At 41.4% G+C, this 20,868-nt stretch overlaps 1 long non-coding RNA gene across 1 annotated transcript; it reads right to left on the bottom strand.

The window, feature by feature from the left end:
- Positions 1-3,672: 3,672 nt before the first annotated feature.
- On the bottom strand, positions 3,673-5,960 carry LOC103635852 (uncharacterized). The gene is made up of 3 exons (XR_557656.4): positions 5,726-5,960; positions 4,354-4,458; positions 3,673-4,277 (listed from the first exon to the last, which is right to left on the bottom strand). It is a non-coding gene; the product is annotated as an uncharacterized lncRNA (long non-coding RNA).
- Between the last annotated feature and the right edge of the window lie 14,908 nt (positions 5,961-20,868).

The following is a 20,868-nucleotide window of genomic DNA, read 5'->3' as shown; positions in this document are numbered from 1 at the left end:
AGAAAGAAGAAAGCAATCCAAGCGCAAGAGCTTTGAAAGAACACAAGCAAATCTCTCTCACTAATCACTAGGGCGTTGTGTGGAGTTTGGAGAGGATTTGATCACTTGGGTGTGTCTAGAATTGAATGCTATAGCTCTTGTAAGTAGTTGAAGTGGGAAAACTTGGATGACTTTAATGTGGAGTGGTTGGGGGTATTTATAGCCCCAACCACCAAACTAGCCGTTTGGTGGGGTTGTCTGTCGCATGGTGCACCGGACAGTCCGGTGCACACCGGACAGTGTCCGGTGCGCCAGCCACGTCACCAGGCCGTTGGGTTCTGACCGTTGGAGCTCTGACTGCTGGGCCCGCCTGGATGTCCGGTGGCACACCGGACATGCACTGTAGAGTGTCCGGTGCGCCACTTCGCGCGTGCCTGACTTCTGCGCGTTCTGGCGCGCATTTAATGCTTCTGCAGGTGACCGTTGGCGCGAAGTAGTCGTTGCCCTGCTGGCTCACCGGACAGTCCGGTGTACACCGGACACGTCCGGTGAATTATAGCGGAGCAAATTCCCGAAGCTGGCGAGTTCCAGAGTCGCTCTTCCCTGGGGCACCGGACACTGTCCGGTGTACACCGGACAGTCCGGTGAATTATAGCGGAGCGCCTCTGGATTTTCCCGAAGGTGATGAGTTTGACTTGGAGTCCTCTGGTGCACCGGACACTGTCCGGTGGTGCATCGGACACTGTCCGGTGGTGCATCGGACACTGTCCGGTGGCACACCGGACAGTCCGGTGCGCCAGACCAGAGGTGCCTTCGGTTATCCCTTGCTCTCTTTGTTGAACCCAATTCTTGGTCTTTTTATTGGCTAAGTGTGAACCTTTGACACCTGTATAACTTATACACTAGAGCAAACTAGTTAGTCCATTTATTTGTGTTGGGCAATTCAACCACCAAAATCAATTAGGAACTAGGTGTAAGCCTAATTCCCTTTCAATCTCCCCCTTTTTGGTGATTGATTCCAACACAAACCAAAGCAAGTATAGAAGTACATAATTGAACTAGCTTGCATAATGTACGTGCAAAGGTTGCTTGGAATTGAGCCAATATAACTACTCATAAGATATGCATGGATTGTTTCTTTATTTTTAACATTTTGGACCACGCTTGCACCACATGTTTGTTTTTGCAAATTCTTTTGTGAATTCTTTTTCAAAGTTCTTTTGCAAATAGTCAAAGGTAAATGAATAAGATTTTGCAAAGCATTTTCAAGATTTGAAATTTTCTCCCCCTTTTGATCATAATAAGATACCAATTTTAAATTTATCAATTGAAAATCATACCAATGGAAAAGCTCTTTTTAAACTTAGGTGGTGGTGCGGTCCTTTTGCTTTGGGCTAATACTTTCTCCCCCTTTGGCATGAATCGCCAAAAACGGAGTCATTAGAGCCCTTGGAATTACTCTCTCCCCCTTTGGTCATAAATGAGTGAGGATTATACCAAAGACGGAGTCCTTTTCTCGCCAAAGATGGAGAGTTGCTCGGAGTGACGGCGAAGGATGAGTTACGGAGTGGAAGCCTTTGTCTTCGCCGAAGACTCTAATTTCCTTTCAATACACCTATGACTTGGTTTGAAATAGACTTGAAAACACATTAGTCATAGCATAAGAAAGAGACATGATCAAAGGTATATAAATGAGCTATGTGAGCAAATCAACAAAAGAAGTTCCTAGAATCAAGAATATTTAGCTCATGCCTAAGTTTGTTAAAAGTTTGCTCATCAAGAGGCTTGGTAAAGATGTCGGCTAATTGATCTTTAGTATTAATGTATGAAATCTCGATATCTCCCTTTTGTTGGTGATCCCTTAAAAAGTGATACCGAATGGCTATATGTTTAGTGCGGCTATGCTCGACGGGATTATCCGCCATTTTGATTGCACTCTCATTATCACATAGAAGAGGAACTTTGGTTAATTTGTAACCATAGTCCCTAAGGGTTTGCCTCATCCGAAGTAGTTGCGCGCAACAATGGCCTGCGGCAATGTACTCGGCTTCGGCGGTAGAAAGAGCTACGGAATTTTGCTTCTTTGAAGCCCAAGACACCAAGGACCTTCCCAAGAACTGGCAAGTCCCCGATGTGCTCTTTCTATTGATTTTACACCCCGCCCAATCGACATCCGAATAACCAATTAAATCAAAAGTGGATCCCCTAGGATACCAAAGCCCAAACTTAGGAGTATAAACTAAATATCTCAAGATTCGTTTTACAGCCTTAAGGTGAGCTTCCTTAGAGTCGGCTTGGAATCTTGCACACATGCATACGGAAAGCATAATATCCGGTCAAGATGCACATAAATAGAGTAAAGATCCAATCATCGACCGGTATACCTTTTGATCTACGGATTTACCTCCCTCGTCGAGGTCGAGATGCCCATTGGTTCCCATGGGTGTCTTGATGGGTTTGGCGTCCTTCATCCCAAACTTGTTTAGAATGTCTTGAGTATACTTCGTTTGGCTGATGAAGGTGCCCTCTTGGAGTTGCTTCACTTGAAATCCTAAGAAGTACTTCAACTCCCCCATCATAGACATCTCGAATTTCTGTGTCATGATCCTACTAAACTCTTCACATGTAGATTCGTTAGTAGACCCAAATATAATATCATCAACATAAATTTGGCATGCAAACAAATCATTTTCAAGTGTTTTGGTAAAGAGTGTAGGATCGGCCTTTCCAACTTTGAATCCATTTGAAATAAGGAAATCTCTAAGGCATTCATACCATGCTCTTGGGGCTTGCTTGAGCCCATAAAGCGCCTTAGAGAGCTTATAAACATGGTTAGGGTACTCACTGTCTTCAAAGCCGGGAGGTTGCTCAACATAGACCTCTTCCTTGATTGGTCCATTGAGGAAGGCACTCTTCACGTCCATTTGATAAAGCTTGAAGCCATGGTAAGTAGCATAGGCCAATAATATACGAATTGACTCAAGCCTAGCTACGGGTGCATAAGTTTCACCGAAATCCAAACCTTTGACTTGGGAGTATCCTTTGGCCACAAGTCGGGCTTTGTTCCTTGTCACCACACCATGCTCGTCTTGCTTGTTGCGGAAGACCCATTTGGTTCCTACAACATTTTAATTAGGACGTGGAACTAAATGCCATACCTCATTCCTGGTGAAGTTGTTGAGCTCCTCTTGCATCGCCACCACCCAATCCGAATCTTCACTACAACATATGTGACCTTCTATGACATTCTCATTATGTCACAGATAGTTGTTTTTTTGTCATAGTCTTTATTGTCGTGACGACACCATGACGAAAATGTCATTGTCATAGAAGGTGCATAGTAAACAGAGTTTTGTGACGAACTGCAAAAAAGCGTCACAAAAGTAATGACGAAAATATATTCGTCATAAAATCTATGACACTCTAGATCGTCATAAATGTGGTCAAAAAATGTCGTAGATTGTTGCATTGGACTAGTGCCACGTGTCCTTTTAGTGACGCATATGTTCGTCGTTAGAAATAGGATGACTTGGCAGCTGACGTGGCGAAAAAAATTATGACGATTAATTTCGTCACAAAAGGGATGAGGTGGCAGGTCATGGTTGCTGACGTGTCAAACAAATTGAGACGGATATTTTTGTCATAAATCAGACGTCCTGGCAACTGTTTATGACATTTTTAATCCATCATCAATTAATAAAATCAGTATATAATTGAATTCAATCCAAACCGTGCATACAATTTCATCAAACAACATGAACACACACAACTTTTCTATAACTTAAATGCAAAAGTAGGACATGTTCAACCGCCACAAGCTGCACACAGCTACTATAGTATCAATATGATCAGACTAAATAGACAACTAATAAAAAAGTAGTCCAGTGTTGTTGGATGTAACATTGGCATGGTCGACTATAGCAACAATCTTAAGGAGGAGACATGCCTCGATTGGTGCTTAGTATCTGACGAAGAAGGCTATTATTTTCTGCTAGCGACTTCTTTAAATTCTCGATCTCAATTGTTTGATTAGCAATAGTGGTCATAAATTCTTGTGATGTAGCCTTTAAGGATTCCATTTCTTGCCTAAGTCCATCTTTTTCTTGTCTCTTGGTCTCCAATTGAGATTGAAGCTCGTGCACCTTTGCTGAAATAGAGCTTGTCTTGGAGGCAGGCTGAAGGCCAACATTGTGAAGGAATTTACTTGAGCTGGGCAAGACATGAGAAACAACTTGGGTAGAAGACATCACAAGTTGTCTAACTTCAACTGATGCTGCCACCATTGCTTCCATATCATCCTAGCATTAAGATTAAAACTCAGCATAGTGTAACATAAGTTGGAAAGTGAACGCAAAAAGGTAAATAGATACTTACAATAGCTTTCTGAACAATTTTACTAAATCATTTCTTCTTGCCGCAATACATCTCCTTGAAAAGATTTATTGCACTTGGTTGGGTATCTTTATATTTTTCTTGTCGCTAAAAAGATATCAAATGTATTTAGTGAGCAAGTAGAACCAAACGTAGGTTACAGGTTGGTTAGAATGAATTGGAAGAGCTTATATGACAAGTAAAGGACTAAATAAATATCATGTGGTATTTTCGAGATGCTAACTAATGATCACCATTTCAATTTTAAATGTAGTTTGAACCTATAGAGTTCAAAACTCTATCTTCGAATTTACAGTAAAAAAACTTAAAAATATTAGAGATGTTAAACTATCTACCTTGGTAGTACTACTCATTCAAACAATAATAAAGTATGCATATAGGCAAAGTTCACTAGACATCACATGAATAGTTTCTTACCACTACATAAGATTTTGCAATGTATGACTGAAATCCCGTGCACTGTGGAAATTGTACTTTCTCATGATTAAGTTTGTTCTAGACAAAATTGATTTGTATAAAAATTAAGTCTGTAAGATAGAGCAATAGAGACAATATATATGTAAATAAGTACAACATGTACAATTAAGAGTATATATGCATAGTCAGTAGGAGTGGCTTCTGTATATTGATGAAAAGTTTTCATAAATGATAAATATTGATCACTTGCTATTATAAAAGAAGCAAATAAATGTAATGCAAGAACTATATTTGGCACTAGATAAGTTATTAGGAAAACCATGGTACAGAACAGCTCACTGCAATTAAACCCCTATTTTTAGTTTGCTAATAATGCTCTCCGTAAATAAACTTAAGAATATTTTTCCATATTCGCCATATCAAGGTAATCAAAGAATAAGAATTGAATGCACAAAACAGAGAGCTGATGAGTCTAGACGGAGGCATTAAGCCATATACAAAGATAAAATGGGTGCTAAGAACATTTATGTTGTGTAACAAATCAAGGAAGCAAATGCAACATCTCAACTCAGATATAGCATTGTAGGTGTTGCACCACTCCGCGACCAATATAGCTATAAAACACAATTAGTGTAATTCAATAATTACCACTACTGATACTATCGATGGTGAAACATCCAAACAATTCCCCACAGCTGAAAAATGGAAGCAGTGGTGGTCGCCATTGGGGTCTATGGAAGGTAGATGATCGGGGTTGGGGGGAGTCTGGTGTTGGGTCGACACCTGACAATGCACGCAATCACCAAATTCTTCCACCGTTTCTCATGTCAAATAGAAACTGCTCGCTTCAATCTTGCCACTCGGGACAGATTTCCACAACCCTAAATAAAATCAGTGTATAGATCCTAAGAGAAAAGAGTGCATCGTTCAAAATTACCTGGGGATTTAGTATGCATCGTGACCCCTTCTTTCCCGGAGGCATCTTGATCTTGGGATGGAGAAGCTTAGGGAAAGCCCTAGGCTGCCGCCAGTAGGGACGGGGAAGGTAGCGAGAGGTTTAGAGAGGTGCTGCCTGGGAGCAGATTGATTCTTTTTATTAGACGGTGGTGGGCGTGGGACCCATGTGGTTGTGACTGGACGTGATGTAGAGGGCTAGTTTCTTATTTGGCACCAACGGCGTGCTGGCAGCTTTGACTTGTATTAGTAGTGTCGTGGTTCAACCCAACACGATTTAATGTGGGTCAGTATCGGTTCGGCTTGAGAACGGTGTCATTTCTAGGACGTCTTCTTAGACTGGCACAATTATATTTTTTAATATCGAATTATTAGTATATAATATCTATCCGTCATATAACACAAGCCAAGCGATGTTTTGGTGCACTGGTTCTATTTTTAATTTTCAAGTTATTAGTATATATCTGTATTTACAATTTTCATCCATCACATAACACATAACACATGGTGATATCGTACTTTAATATAGTAGTGAAGTAAAGTGATATGTTCAAAGAAGATTTCCTGGATTCTAACTCGTGAGGCAGCAAACAATGTTCGTTCTGAATTATTCCAACTTTATTTGAGAGTCAAAATATTTTAAGTTTTTTAAATTTGTTTGATTTTTTAACCGACAATTTCCCACATTTTTTATACAAATGGCTTTCCAAAGTTATGGGTTCAGTCATTCACATGTTCCCTATTCCATTCAGTTTTTAGCTTCAGAAGTAAGCAAGGTTGAGGTTCAGTCATGCACGGTTTATCTTGTAACAAAACCTATGATTGATTAAAAAATTGTTTCCCACAATATTTAAAATGATGTCAATAGCAATCGTTACAGGTAGAATAGCTCCCTTCCATTGCTGTTTGGGTGAGCTTTGTTTAATCTCTGACAGAACATTTTGTTTTCGTTGCTAGTAGTTCAGCATGAATGCATGGCCATGTAACAAAAGGAGACCAAAGAGTACATAAAATATATCTCAGCATACTAACAGGTCTCAATGCTAGATGTGCCTGCCATTCCCTGATGTTACCAAAAACCTGCAATAGCTCGCATTGCTAGCTTAAAATCACCAACAAGGACTCTATTTTCTATCTGTTCAGGGTTTGCTTCTTTGTTAACCCACTTTTCTTGTATAGAAAGCAACATGTCTCATTGCTAGCTGAAAAATCACCAACGGACCAATTCTCATTGCTATATGTCTCAATTTTTTTTAGCAAGGCCAATCACCAACAGGTCTCATTGCTAGATGTCCACTTCGATGTCAGGTATATCCTACGAGAAATGGCAAACTTCATTCAGTGGTGTAGTTGCATTTTCTTAACACTTTCAGCTAAACAAAAACGGTATGACATTTTAGAACACATTTCTGTGCAACTCAGATTTCAGAAAATTCAGTTTTGGAGAATCCAGTCTGTTAGTTTGTCAGTTTTGAAAAATTCAGTCTGACTGTGTAACAAAATTCAGCCTGTCAGGCGTCGTGTTGAAAAATTAAGTCTGCCAGTTTTGGGAAAAAAATTCATGTTTCAGAGAAAAAAACAGGTTTTGGAGACTAAAACCTAACAGCAGCTTACACATTCAGACTAACACTTTCAGCTAAAACATTCAGACTAAAACCTGACAGCAGCTTACACGTTCAGGTAACAAGGCGAAACAAAGTTTAGGTAATAAGCTTACACATTCACCACCATATTCCATTCTGCACTACCATGACAGCAGCAGTGTTTAGCTAGTATTGGAATGAGAAAAAACAGACTACTTCCTGTGCGCCACCAAAACTGAAACCAATAGCATATTCAGATTGGCTGAGACAGATTCAGATTGGCTAAACATGTTCATATTAGCTGAACATTGACTACTAGTGAATATACACATATACATTGCTCATTTGCAACACAGATTCAAATATACTAATATTCTGCATGAGCAGCCAGGCACCATTTGCCAGTGTTTTGCAATTTAAAAAGATGACATGTTTTGTTAATAAAAGAGAAACCGTCACTGTCAAAGAACATTTACCTCTATGGCACAATTGTGGTAGAGCTTTCATTTGATCATCAGGTCTTGGATCAAAATTTGGTGGTGACAAATATTTTACAATCTAATTTTACTACCACGAAGAAGTAAGCATTTTATGACCTTCAACAAAACGGCATGGTATGATTTCAGAAAAGGATATATAGCATTTAAAAAAACTATATTAAATATTTATGACGAATTTGTATTGTCGTGCAATGTCATCACGTATGATGTAGAGAAATTATGACGATTCGCTCATATGACACAACCATATTGTCATAACACATCGTCATAAACATGATGACACACAAAGTTATGACGTTTTTTATGATGGGTCTAAATTTTTCGTCACTAAATGGGTTTGGTTCATAGAAATCGTCATAAACATGATCTTCTAGTGACGAACTTTACTATTGTCATTGAGTATTTGTCATAAAAGGCCATATTTGTTGTAGTGCTTATAGTGCTTCCTCTACCCTGTGTGGATCGATAGATGAAACAAAAGAGTAATGCTCACAAAAATGTGCAACATGAGATCTAGTGGTTACCCCCTTATGAATGTCGCCGAGGATGGTGTCGACGGGGTGATCTCGTTGGATTGCTTGGTGGACTCTTGGGTGTGGCGGCCTTTGTTCTTCATCCTCCTTGTCTTGATCGTTTGCATCTCCCCCTTGATCATTGCCGTCATCTTGAAGTGGCTCATTTGCTTGATCTTCTCCTTCATCAACTTGAGCCTCATCTTCATTTTGAGTTGGTGAAGATGCTTGCGTGGAGGAGGATGGTTGATCTTGTGCATTTGGAGGCTCTTCGGATTCCTTAGGACACACATCCCCAATGGACATGTTCCTTAGCGTGATGCACGGAGCCTCTTCATCACCTATCTCATCAAGATCAACTTGCTCTACTTGAGAGCCATTAGTCTCATCAAACACAACGTCACAAGAAACTTCAACTTGTCCAGTGGACTTGTTAAAGACTCTAATTGCCCTTGTGTTTGAATCATATCCTAGTAAAAAGCCTTCTACAGTCCTAGGAGCAAATTTAGATTTTCTACCTCTTTTGATAAGAATAAAGCATTTGCTACCAAAGACTCTAAAATATGAAATATTGGGCTTTTTACCGGTTAGGAGTTCATATGATGTCTTCTTGAGGATTCAGTGTAGATATAACCGGTTGATGGCGTAGCAAGCGGTGTTGACCGCCTCAGCCCAAAACCGATCCGAAGTCTTGTACTCATCAAGCATGGTTCTTGCCATGTCTAATAGAGTTCTATTCTTCCTCTCCACTACACCATTTTGTTGTGGGGTGTAGGGAGAAGAGAACTCATGCTTGATGCCCTCCTCCTCAAGGAAGCCTTCAATTTGTGAGTTCTTGAACTCCGTCCCGTTGTCTCTTCTAATTTTCTTGATCCTTAAGCCGAACTCATTTTGAGCCCGTCTCAAGAATCCCTTTAAGGTCTCTTGGGTATGAGATTTTTCCTGCAAAAAGAACACCCAAGTGAAGCGAGAATAATCATCCACAATAACTAGACAGTACTTACTCCCGCCGATGCTTATGTAAGCTATCGGGCCGAATAGGTCCATGTGTAGGAGCTCCAGTGGCCTGTCGGTCGTCATTATGTTCTTGTGTGGATGGTGAGCACCAACTTGCTTCCCTCCTTGGCAAGCGCTACAAATCCTGTCTTTCTCAAAATGAACATTTGTTAATCCTAAAATGTGCTCTCCCTTTAGAAGCTTGTGAAGATTCTTCATCCCAACATGGGCTAGTCGGCGGTGCCAGAGCCAACCCATGTTAGTCTTAGCAATTAAGCAAGTGTCGAGTTCAGCTCTATCAAAATCTACCAAGTATAGCTGACCCTCTAACACTCCCTTAAATGCTATTGAATCATCACTTCTTCTAAAGACAGTGACACCTACATCAGTAAAAAGACAGTTGTAGCCCATTTGACATAATTGAGAAACAGAAAGCAAATTGTAATCTAATGAGTCTACAAGAAAAACATTGGAAATAGAATGGTCAGGAGATATAGCAATTTTACCCAATCCTTTGACCAAACCTTGATTTCCATCCCCGAATGTGATAGCTCGTTGGGGATCTTGGTTTTTCTCATAGGAGGAGAACATTTTCTTCTCCCCTGTCATGTGGTTTGTGCACCCGCTGTCGATGATCCAACTTGAGCCCCCGGATGCATAAACCTACAAAACAAGTTTAGTTCTTCACTTTAGGTACCCAAATGGTTTTGGGTCCTTTGGCATTAGATACAAGAACTTTGGGTACCCAAACACAAGTCTTTGACCTCTTGTGCTTGCCCCCAACATACTTGGCAACTACCTTGCCAGATTTGTTAGTTAAAACATAAGATGCATCAAAAGTTTTAAATGAAATGTCATGATCATTTGATGCACTAGGAGTTTTCTTCTTAGGCAACTTAGCACGGGTTGGTTGCCTAGAACTAGATGTCTCACCCTTATACATAAAAGCATGGTTAGGGCCAGAGTGAGACTTCCTAGAATGAATTCTCCTAATTTTGTCCTCGAGATAACCGGCAGGGTACAAAATGTAACCCTTGCTATCCTGAGGCATGGGAGCCTTGCCCTTAACAAAGTTGGACAATTTCTTAGGAGGGGCATTAAGTTTGACATTGCCTCCCTGTTGGAAGCCAATGCCATCCTTAATGCCAGGGCGTCTCCCTCTATAGAGCATGCTTCTAGCAAATTTAAATTTTTCATTTTCTAAGTCATGCTCGGCAATCTTAGCATCTAGTTTGTTGGGGACTTGTTCTCAAATGCTATGAATTAAGAACAAGGCAACATAAAATGTTAAATATTAATGTCCTTCGTCCGCTGAAACATTATTTCCCCAAGGATTTAATGAACTTCGGACGAAGGTTATAATGACACAATTACGAAGGTTATATCTTCGTAATTGAACTCTTAAAGATAATGTAAAATAACACGAGTCATAAAGCATTAAAGACAAGTAAATTAGAGTTGAACAACATCATCTACATATTCAAATATAATGTTTAGGTACATTTATACCTCTGCCTTGGCAAGGAATAATTTCCGAGTGATGTAATCACAATTACAAGAATGCGTGAACAGTAAGGGAATACTGTTCACTATTTATAGGCACAGGACATAGCCCGTGAGCAATTACAATCATACCCCTCATAAAAGTTTACAACAACGACTCAAACTCTTATGGACTAAAAGGACATTCTATCTTTAAGTCGGTTTGTAATTCCGAAGCTTCATGAACGGCACCCTTCGGCATCACGTACAGACAGCTTCAGCCGAAGCTGTTTCTTCCTGCAGGACCTTCGGCGACAAAGCATGGTCCCAACAGTAGCCCCTTCGCGGTGCTAGATCGTTTTTCGTAACGAGCTTGATCCGTGAAAAAAGTCTCTTAGGCTTCAGGAAGCCGAAGGTCCGAAAAACACCTTCCCTGAGCTCGTTGTCGAGAAACGATACAGTTTCCGAGCGTGTAGCGGTCCCACCATGCAGGTTCACTATTTTGGTCTTTGCGGCCCACCACGCAGCGGGTGCGAGCAGCCGTTTGCCTGGTGTAAAAATCCTGACGATTCACCTTCTTACCTGCAGCACTATATAAACAGACAGGTAGGTGTGAAGTTACCACAGCATTCATTGCTATTGCACTGTTTTGCTGCCAAAAATTTTAACCATAGCCGAAGCTCGACTCTCGCATTCAGACGAAGCTCCAGTTTGGTGCCTACTTCGTCAGAAGAAAAGCTTCAGGAGAAAAGGTTATTTAATTCCCGAGAAATCTTTCAAGAAATTCAAAATTAAATGGCCAGAGTGCGCTCTACTGCTAGAGTTGAGCGTGAGGGAGACGAAGCCGAAGTTGCGGAGACTGTTCCTATCTCCGAAGCAATGCAGCGATCCGGATTGGTGACCTCGGAAAGAATCCTCACTGCCGAAACAGAACAAGCTGCTACCGAAACAGAACAAGCTGCTGCCGAAACAGAACAAGGAGATATTGAGGAAGCTGATTCTGACGATGATTACCATATCGCAGTACCGAGCAAGCCTAGCCATTTGGACTTCGGAAAGTCGACTATCTCCAAGGCTGATTTCTCCAAAATGGTGAAGTCGGGCTATTTCAGTGAAAATGAGAAGAAGCTGCTTCGCTTCGGGGGAGAGGAAACTACCCCGAAGCCAGAAAAGGATGAAATAGTTATTTTCAATAGTTTTCTAAAAGCTGGGTTGAGATTTCCTTTGAATAGAATGATTTCTGATGTGCTGCAAAAGTTTGGGATCTATTTTCACCAACTGACTCCTAACGCCATTGTCAGACTTAGCGTTTATATCTGGGCTCTCCGAAGCCAGGCGGTGGAGCCGTTTGCCGACAGCTTCTGTCGAGTACATGAGCTGCATTACCAGACTAAGGCCAGAAAGGATGGGTTGCATGAAAATTTTGGTTGTTAAAATTTTGCCTATCAGAAAACCACAAAATTTCCTGTGATTAGCTACCGAAGCAAATGGCCGGCAGGCTGGAAGTCAGAATGGTTTTATGTCAAAGTTGACGATGACAAAGAGAAGCTAGTACAGAGCCCTCTTGAACTGATCTTCGGAGAAACAAGACCCCGATGCAAAATGACAGCAGAAGGTCCAACTTGGACCGCACTGGCTGAATTCAAAATTATTGCAGAACACATTGGCACTAGAGATTTAGTGCAGGAATTTTTGGCCTTCAGAGTATTTCCGACTATGAAGGAGTGGACTATGCCGAAGCTTAAAGGAGAAAAGAAAGAGGGGGAGCTTGTCCGACTACCCTATTATTATAAGTTTAAGAAATATTTTAAAGCACCCTGCCAAGAATGGCTCGATACAATCGAAGTAATGAGTAATGAAATCCTTGGAAATTATTCCAAAAAAGAGGACCAGCTGATGACAGCAGCCTTCGGCACTCGGCCGAAGCGAAGGCTGAACAGGGTGCTTGATGCTATAGGATTTGAATATGCTGATTATGGTCGACTGGGCGGAGATGCTGGAGGCCCGAAGCGAAAAAGAACTGCCAGCGCTGCTGACGAAGAGGTCGCCAAGGTAGCCAAAAAGAAAAGGGGAGATTCTGAAAAACTTAGCCCTGAAGAGTTGAACCCTGAGCCGAAGGTGGCCACTGCAAGAAAGAGGAAAACTGCATCTCCAGAACCAAAAACGTTGGTTCAAGAAGAAGATACTCCTGCAACGCCTTCTGCTGTTGAAGTAGAAGAGATTATGAAGGTAATGACTGAACCCTTGCCTGTCAAGCTAAGTCCGCTGGCGCTGGAACTGACGAAGTTTTTTCAGAAGGACAAGGCAGCTTCGGCAGAAGAAGGTCCTGCACTGCCGAAAAAACGAAGGATTATTCAAATAGCAGATGTAATTCATGGGACACCGTCACCGACACCGGCATCAAGAATTGCTATTGACCAGACTGCCGAAACCGCCGAAGCTAAAGGCGCCGCAGCCGAAGCCACCAGAGCGAAAACCTTCGAAGCTGAAACTGGCGCAGCCGAAGCTGCCGGGGTTGAAACCGGGGCCACAGAAGATCCGAATCTGGAAGAGACACTTGAAGTTATTGATAACATACTCCTAAAAATGACTGAGGAAGAATCTGTTGTGGCCGCAGCGAGCACAGCTACTGAAAAGGGGAAAAACAAACTGAAGACATTTTGGAGGAAGAAGATTTTGAATTTCAAGATTTACTTGGGCAAGAACTGACAGACGCTGAAAAAGCAGAGCTTAAAAAATGTGCCATAGCCTGCGGGTATAAGCCAGGGGCTACACTGTTCGGTGGGGTTAACGAAGGAAAGCTGAGGTGCCTTCGAAACCGCAACGAAGCTAAAATTGTTAGAACTCTCTGTAAAAACATTGGCCTGCCGAAGCTAGAAGCGGACCTCTGCCGTTACCAACGACACCATATCGCCGGAAGCTTGCTTTATGCTAACTTCAAGGTAACAAATATTTTTGTTATTTTATTATTATTATTATCTTTTAGGTCATTTTCTAACGAAGATCGTTTCGACAGAGCATATTATTAAGTAAGGTTCTAAAAATGCAACAAGATCTCGAAGAAGAGAAGAACAAAGTCGTCATCCAAAATTTGGCTGAAAAAGTTGAAAATTACGAAGCTGATCTGAAAAAGAAGGATTTCACCATCCAAGATCTTGAAATGATGGTTAAAGAGCACGAGGGTGCATTAGAAAAGAAAGATTTTGTTATTCAGACTATGGAGGGTTCTTTGGCTGAAGTCCAAACTGAGAATAACAGCTTAAAGAATGAATTGCTCCGACAGTCAGAAAAATTTGAGCAAGAGAAGAAATATCTTGAAGCAAGCCTGAAAACTGAGGTGGATAAAAATTCAAATTTGCAGAAATCCTTTAAAGAACTTCAAGAGAAATGCCTAAGCTTCGGCAGCCGATGCGTGCAGCGGCTGAAGGATGTGTTTCATTCTGTCGGAGCCAGCTCTGAAAAATTTACACCTTCAGCTGAAAATCTGCCTAGCACATTAGAATATATTGAAGGTGAGGTTGATGCCCTTGACGAAGTTATTGGTGGGCATGCCGACTTCTACGCCCTGGTAGCTTCTCGGGGCACAGCCACCGCTTTTCTGAAGGCTGGCTGCACGCATGGAAATATTGTGAACAGACCAAACTTCAGCTTGTCAGCATCAGATCTGATAGATATCCCAAGCCTAGCCCGAAGCATTGGAAATAGATTCATGACCCAGATCTGGGTAAGTGGCGGGCGAAAAATGGCAGGTGACGAAGCTCGAAGTCATCTTAAGCCGGTAAGAAACTTATGTTTGTTACTTTTACCTTCTCCTTGAAATTTGCACTTTTCTTATTCTGCTGTTTGATATGCACAGGATGACAAAGCTGAAGTTTGACGAAGCTGAAGTTTGACGAAGCCTAGCCTGAAGCTTGATAGTTGCTGACAATATACTTTCCTGCAAAAATTCTGGAGAAACTCTTATAATATAGTTATGGAACAACTCATGTAAATTTGTACATACCTTGTAATATATTTTGTTTCTGCTATCTGTGTACAATCTGCTTTGCTGTGGACGAAACTTCTCTTTTGAGCCGAAGGCGAAAAACACCTTCCCTTCTTTTCGTACACAACGAAGCATAAAAAAATTTTTCTTCAAAGTTTTTCCTCATTGCTGAAGCACCTGTCTTTTTGTGTAGTATGATGATGATTCTATATATGTCTAAATGAATGTTTATTAATGCAAATGACATGATGAAATGTACTGTGCAAATGAATATCAAAACACATATTCAAAAAACCATAATCATAGCCCTTCAGCGTTGACTTTTCGCTGTAAGCCTCCCTTAGGAGCTTCTTCGCCTTTTACTTTCAGCGGAATCAGCGCTTATTTTTCGCTGTAAGCTCTGCATTCCCTTAGGAACGACTTTGGAGCTTCTCCCTGTTTCCTTTTCTTTTTTCCTTTGCATTTACATTTACATTTTTGGGGATATCACTCTCATAGGATTGAAATAAAGAAAATTACATGTTGTGGCCCCATTAAAAACTTTTCTCCCCCTTTGGAAAGGAAAAGGGTGCCACAAAAAAGAATATAAAAAATTACATCAAACTAAACATAATATCGCCGAAGCTCATCCGCATTCCATGATCTAGGAATGTCGTTGCCGTCCATATCCTTCAATCTGTAGGAACTGGGTCTTGACGAAGATACTACCAAAAAGGGGCCTTCCCACTTCAGCTGTAATTTGCCTACTGTCTCAGGGTTGGCTACTCTTCGAAGTACCAAATGTCCTGGTTCAATGTTCTTCAGCTTGACCTTTCTGTCACGCCATTTTATTGTTTCAGCTTGATATTTATTGATGTTTTCCACAGCTTGAAGTCTGATCCCTTCTATAGCATCTTTTTCTATAGAGCAATCAGCTTCGTCTTCGCCCTCTGCCGAAGCTACTGTTCTTATTGATCCTGCTTTAGCCTCCTCCGGGGTTATTGCTTCGTCACCGAACAATAGTTTAAAGGGTGTAAAGCCTGTTGACCTTGACATGGTTGTGTTATGGCTCCACACCACTTTGATTAACTCGTCTGGCCACTTTCCCCTGGGCTGATTGAAGATTGACTTCATTATTCCTGTCATTATGATCCCATTAGCTCTTTCGACAAGTCCATTTGACTCTGGATGTCGGACTGATGCAAAATGGATCTTCGTGCCAATTTGATCACAAAATTCTTTGAAGGCTTCAGAATCAAACTGTGTCCCATTGTCCACAGTAATAGCCTTTGGCACTCCGAAGCGACAAACAATGTTTTGCTAGAAAAACTTTTGAATAGTAAATGAAGTTATTGTGGCTAAGGGCTTTGCCTCAATCCACTTGGAAAAATATTCCACTGCCACTACTACATATCTTAGGTTCCCCTGTACTGGTGGTAATGGGCCTAGCAAATCAAGGCCCCACCTTTGCAACGGCCAAGTGGGTTGTATTAATTGAGTTAAAGACGAAGGTTGTTTTTGATCTCTTGCACATTTCTGACAACCTTCGCACTTTTGGACCAGATCCGCTGCATCCGAAGCTGCCTTTGGCCAATAAAATCCTTGGCGAAAAACTTTCCCAAGCAAGGGCCTAGATCCAATGTGAGATCCACACAGGCCTGCATGTATTTCCTTCATTAATTCTATACCTTCGGATCTGGATAAACACTTGAGCAATGGGGAACATACCCCATGCTTGTATAACTCCCCTTCTATTATGACATATGGTCGAGCTCTTGCTTCTATTCTCCTGTTATAAGCTTCGTCGTCTGAAAGAAAATTACCCTGAAGGAAAGAGATGATCTCAGTTCTCCAATCTTCGCTATACACAGGGGATATATTAAGGATTGCTCTTTCAAGAAGCTCGACCGAAGGTGCTTTTATTGTTTCGAAAAATACTTCCGAAGGTATAGGCAGCCCCTGGGCTGCTGACTTGGCCAATAGATCAGCATATTCATTTTCTCCACGAGGAATATTTTTGATAGAGAAACCTTCGAAGGAAGCCTCAATCCTTCGAACTGTATCTAGATATTTCTCAAGCTTCGGGTCTCTTGCTTTATAGCTCTTGTCAACATGACCAGAAATAACTTGGGAATCAGTTTTAAGAATGGCCCTTCTGATTCCCATTGCCTTTAACTTCCGAAGACCCAAGAGCAGAGCTTCGTACTCAGCAATATTATTTGTGCAACTGAAATTGAGTCTTGCCGCATAACAGGTTTTAACTTTAGAAGGTGAAACCAACACAGCAGCTGCTCCTGCTCCGAAGGTTCCCCAAGACCCATCGCAAAACACTGTCCATGCTTCGGCATCTTTATTCGTGTCTTCCTCCTGAGCCCCTGGCGTCCAGTCAACAATGAAGTCTGCCAACGCTTGAGACTGAATCGAAGATCTATGAACATAATCAATACAAAATTCATTGAGCTCTGCAGCCCATTTTCCAATCCTTCCAGTAGCTTCTCGATTTCTCATAATATCCTTCAAAGGTTGTGAAGAAGGAACAATTATGTTATAAGCTTGAAAATAATGCCGAAGCTTCCTGGAGGCCATCAAAACAGCATACAGTACTTTCTCCAATTCTGTATAATTTTTCTTTGATAAACTAAGAACTTCGGATACGAAATATATTGGAGCTTGTTTCTTGACTTGGCCTTCAAGCTTCTCCTGGACAAGTGCTGCACTTACCGCTGAGTGCGAAGCTGCCACATATAATAACAAAGGAGCCCCTGGCGTTGGTGGACTTAATGTTGTTAGATCTATCAAATATTGCTTCAGCTCTTCGAAGGCTTTCTGCTGGATTGGTCCCCATTGAAAGACTTCGGCTGACTTCAGCACTTCGAAGAATGGTAAGTTTCTCTCTGCTGATCTGGATATGAATCTGTTGAGAGATGCCAGCCTTCCTGTCAATCTTTGAGCCCCCTTTTTGTACTTGGTGGTTCCATTCGAAGTATAGCTTCGATTTTGCTTGGATTAGCCTCAATTCCCTTTGTTGAAACTAGGCAACCAAGAAATTTCCCCTTCTTTACTCCGAAGACACATTTTTCTGGATTCAGCTTCAAACCAGCCTGTCTAAAATTAGCGAAGGTCTCCTATAAATCAGCAATGTGGTTATCTTGCTTCGTGCTTTTTACAATGATATCATCAACATAAGTTAGTACATTCCTGTCTATCTGAGAATGGAGGACCTTCGCTGTCATTCTGCTGAAACTTCCTCCGGCGTTCTTAAGCCCCTCAGGCATCCGAAGGTAACAATATGTCCCACTAGGCGTTATGAAGCTGGTTTTCAGTTCATCCTCCTTCTTCATCCAGATTTGATGATAGCCTGAATAGCAATCCAGCAGACTCATAAGCTCTGATGAAGATGCTGCATCGACTAAGGAATCTATCCTTGGTAATGGAAACTCGTCCTTCGGACAGGCCTTATTGAGATTAGTAAAATCGATACACATTCTCCATTTACCATTGGCCTTCTTCACCATAACAGTGTTAGCCAACCATTCTGGGTATTTTACCTCCCTAATAACTCCGGCGCTAAGGAGTCTTTTCACTTCATTCCGAGCACCTTCGGCCTTGTCATCAGACATCTTCCGAAGCCTCTGCTTTCTGGGTCTGAAGGATGGATCAACATTGAGCGAGTGCTCAATGACATCCCTGTTTACTCCGCAAAGATCATTAGCTGACCAAGCAAAAACATCTTTGTTGTTGAACAAAAACCTTATCAAGGTTTTCTCCTGCTCTTCGGACAGTTGAGATCCCAGTAGCACCTTCTGTTCTGCTATATCCTCACATAAGAGCATGGGCTTCGGCTGATCAGCCGAAGCAGCCTTTTCCCTTCTGAACTTGTATTTCTCACAAGCTTCAGTTCCATCTATATTATGGATTGCTTTTGAGTCTGTCCAATTTCCTTCAGCCCTTCTGGCAGCTTCCTGACTTCCATGAATAGCAATGGGCCCTTGGTCCGAAGGTATCTTCATGCAAAGATAAGCTGGATGAAGAATTGCTTCGAAGGCATTGAGAGTACCACGACCAATGATTGCATTGTAAGGGTATTCCATGTCAACAATATCAAACACAATTTGTTCAGTTCTTGTGTTGTTGATAAATCCGAAGGTCACTGGCATTGAGATTTTGCCGAGTGCTACAATCTGCCTTCCTCCGAAGCCGCAAAGGGGATGTGTGGCATCAAGAATTTTATCTTCGGGCTCTTGCATCTGTCTGAAGGCCTTAGCAAATATGATGTCAGCTGCACTGCCTGTATCAACCAAAACATTGTGGACCAGAAATCCTTTGATAACACAAGAGATAACCATAGCATCGTTGTGTGGGTAATCCTTGAGTTGAAGATCCTCTTGGGAGAAGGTAATAGGAATGTGAGACCATCTTGACTTGATGAAGGGTCCTTGCACCCCGACATGTTGTACCCTTCTCTGTGCCTCCTTCTTCTGCTTCTTGTTGGCTGGCTCTGAGCATGAACCGCCTGTTATCGGGAGTACCAGCTTCGGAGCCGAAGCAGCTCCAGCTTGAAAGTTGAACGAAGCCATCAGCTCAAGAAAGTGGAAGTGAGTTCACCGGAGGTGGGCGCCAATGTTGGGGACTTGTTCTCAAATGCTCTGAATTAAGAACAAGGCAACATAAAATGTTAAATATTAATGTCCTTCGTCCGCTGAAACATTATTTCCCCAAGGATTTAATGAACTTCGGACGAAGGTTATAATGACACAATTACGAAGGTTATATCTTCGTAATTGAACTCTTAAAGATAATGTAAAATAACACGAGTCATAAAGCATTAAAGACAAGTAAATTAGAGTTGAACAACATCATCTACATATTCAAATATAATGTTTAGGTACATTTATACCTCTGCCTTGGCAAGGAATAATTTCCGAGTGATGTGATCACAATTACAAGAATGCGTGAACAGTAAGGGAATACTGTTCACTATTTATAGGCACAGGACACAGCCCGTGAGCAATTACAATCATACCCCTCATAAAAGTTTACAACAACGACTCAAACTCTTATGGACTAAAAGGACATTCTATCTTTAAGTCGGTTTGTAATTTCGAAGCTTCATGAACGGCACCCTTCGGCATCACGTACAGACAGCTTCAGCCGAAGCTATTTCTTCCTGCAGGACCTTCGGCGACGAAGCATGGTCCCAACATAGTTTTGCTATATGATAATTTTTTTGTTTAATTAAAGCCATGTGATCATGAATAGCATTAACATCAACATCTCTACATCTAATACAAATAGAAGTGTGCTCAACGGTAGATGTAGAGGATTTGCAAGATTTTAATTCTACAACCTTAGCATGCAATATATCATTTTTAGTTCTAAGGTCGGAAATAGTAGCATTGCAAACATCAAAATCCTTAGCCTTAGCAAGCAACTTTTCATTCTCAATCCTAAGGCTAGCAAGAGATATGTTCAATTCTTCAATCTTAGCAAGCAAATCATCATTATCATTCTTAAGATTGGGAATTGAAATATCACAAACATTTGAATCAACCTTAGCTAATAAATTAGCATTTTCATTTCTAAGGTTGTCGATTGTTTCATGGCAAGTGCTTAGCTCACTAGATAATTTTTCACATTTTTCAACTTCTAGAGCGTAAGCATTTTTAACTTTAACATGCTTTTTGTTTTCCTTGATTAGGAAGTCCTCTTGGGAGTCCAAGAGATCATCCTTCTTATGGATGGCACTAATTAATTCATTTAATTTCTCCTTTTGTTGCATGTTTAAGTTGGCAAAAAGAGTGCGCAAGTTATCTTCCTCATCACTAGCATTTTCATCACTAGAGGATTCATATCTAGTGGAGGATTTAGATTTAACCTTTTTCTTTTTGCCGTCCTTTGCCATGAGGCACTTGTGGCCGACGTTGGGGAAGAGAAGTCCCTTGGTGACGGCGATGTTGGCGGCGTCCTCGTCGGAGGAGGAGTCGCTAGAGCTTTCGTCGGAGTCCCACTCCCGACAAACATGGGCATCGCCGCCCTTCTTCTTGTAGTATCTCTTCTTCTCCTTTCTTCTCCCCTTCTTGTCGTCGCCC

This window comes from Zea mays, chromosome 8 (assembly GCF_902167145.1).
Source record: "Zea mays cultivar B73 chromosome 8, Zm-B73-REFERENCE-NAM-5.0, whole genome shotgun sequence".
In the NCBI taxonomy this organism is placed as follows: domain Eukaryota; kingdom Viridiplantae; phylum Streptophyta; class Magnoliopsida; order Poales; family Poaceae; genus Zea; species Zea mays.
Note: the sequence above shows the minus strand (reverse complement) of the source record. Positions and strands in the feature narration are given on the sequence as shown.